The sequence below is a fragment of the Euprymna scolopes genome, chromosome 1 (assembly GCF_053919585.1).
Source record: "Euprymna scolopes isolate OS-2025 chromosome 1, ASM5391958v1, whole genome shotgun sequence".
Lineage (NCBI taxonomy): Eukaryota > Metazoa > Mollusca > Cephalopoda > Sepiida > Sepiolidae > Euprymna > Euprymna scolopes.
The window spans coordinates 194,133,178-194,135,299 of NC_136482.1; the positions used below are offsets into that span (position 1 = coordinate 194,133,178).

General features: G+C 32.2%; 1 non-coding gene across 1 annotated transcript; it reads right to left on the reverse strand.

Moving 5' to 3' along the window:
* Window positions 1–1,585: 1,585 nt before the first annotated feature.
* LOC145284003 (U1 spliceosomal RNA) lies at window positions 1,586–1,749 on the reverse strand. Its single transcript, XR_013868773.1, has one exon. It is a non-coding gene; the product is annotated as a U1 spliceosomal RNA (small nuclear RNA).
* Window positions 1,750–2,122: the final 373 nt, after the last annotated feature.

Below are 2,122 nucleotides of genomic sequence, written 5' to 3' on the forward strand. Positions count from 1 at the left end.
CTTATAAATTTGATATTCCTTGTCGAAGAGCATAAAGACAAATTGAAAAGTTGTCTCATTATTTACACATGCGCGTCGACTTCATTACGTGACATTTACACCCGCTCGTTATTTCGCTTGTGTACGGTGTAAGTTGATTTTCTGTTCATACCTTGATTCAAAGCCTAATATTATTTCGTTTGCTTTTCATCTTTTTTCAAATAAAAATACGAAATACATTTTGCATCACAATAAAATTCCGATATTATGTTTCTTTTTATAAAATTCCGATATTATGTTTCTTTTTATAAAATTCCGATATTATGTTTCTTTTTATAAAATTCCGATATTATGTTTCTTTGTATAAAATTCCGATATTATGTTTCTTTTTATAAAATTCCGATATTATGTTTCTTTTTTATAAAATTCCGATATTATGTTTCTTTTTATAAAATTCCGATATTATGTTTCTTTTTATAAAATTCCGATATTATGTTTCTTTTTATAAAATTCCGATATTATGTTTCTTTTTTATAAAATTCCGATATTATGTTTCTTTTTATAAAATTCCGATATTATGTTTCTTTTTTATAAAATTCCGATATTATGTTTCTTTTTATAAAATTCCGATATTATGTTTCTTTTTATAAAATTCCGATTTCGGAAGTTCGGAAATCGGCACAAAATTTCGAACCTCCTTTATTTAACCACTGGGTTAGTATGTCTTCGTCCCATTTAGCAAAAACTACTGTCAATAATTTTCCCCACTCTTTATCTGTGCCTAAATGAAAACGTAGATTCCACGAACAAAGCTTCTTTCTTAGAAGTGCTCGCCTGTGAAATTCTCTTCCGTTTGCCTGTTTCCCACCTGACTACAACTTGGATGTCTTCAAGTCCAACATAAACAAATTCCTGATGAACTGCCCCCTTAAGTAAGACACTTTATCAAATCTCCAATACTAACGATTACTACGATACTATCCCATTGATTACTGTACACGCAATAACCCTTATCCCCGAGTGGCTTCCAGGCCTTGATAAGTGGTGGCTTCCATGTAAAAAAAAATTAATGATAACTACGCTGTTGTCTCAGTGACCACTGTTCACTTTATAACCCTTATCCTTGAGCGGCCTTGATAAGTGGTGACCCTCTTATAAAAATAAAAGAAAGAGTTATTAGATTTAGAAAAGTTTAAGCAGCAGAGGAAAGCCAAGGGAAACGTGGGAGGAAATGATAAGGATGGGCTTGAGATAAATAAAGACCTGGACAGAGTTAACACGTAAAATAGACGCTCGTTATTTCCATGGAATGTATACAACTAAGGTTGTAAGATATTCACGGTAAGAACACGTTTTCTTACCACAGTTGCAAAGAATTTCATGCCTAACATTAAACCGATATTTCATGAAACAAAGTTCCTTTCCAAGAATATGGAATATGTTACACACGGTTGATTTCCAGCAGGCTACAACAGTTCTAATATAAACAGAATCAGTTGGACTAATTAGTATTTCAATTTCTTATAAAACCTTGAAACCATGCATGCACAAAACACATTCTCATTAATTATTAGTGTTTTAGAAGAGTCTGATTTTAATTTGATTATCGGTGTGAGCGCGCACGCAGACCCCACACTTAGAAATAGCGCACCCGAGTCGTCCACATTTGGGACGATCGCAAAGGTCAACCCAACCGTAGTGCAATGGAAGGGCCTCGCTCTGGGAGAACGGCCTGGATGATCACCGTTGACCCCTGTGCCAGGTAAGTATAAAAATCAAACTGCAAAAGTTCATTTTATAGCATACAACTTCACACACTTCGCCCATCGTTTAGAAACCAATAAAATAATTAAAAATAAAATATAAAACACATTAATACATCATAGTTTTTGCATTAAAAAATACCAACAATACACAACAAAAAATTTAGCTCCATTTAAATATACAAACGTTTACAACAAAAAAACATTTTAAAAGAAATTCACATTTTATCTTCCTATTGAATGTCAAGGTCGTTTACAGACCAACACCAAATAATAATTTCGAAACCAGAAACAAACCCCAAAAGAAACTGATTACAACAAAACAATGAATTAAAAAAAAATACTTTAATTTAAAAGAAATTGAACCATTTTTTTTTTTT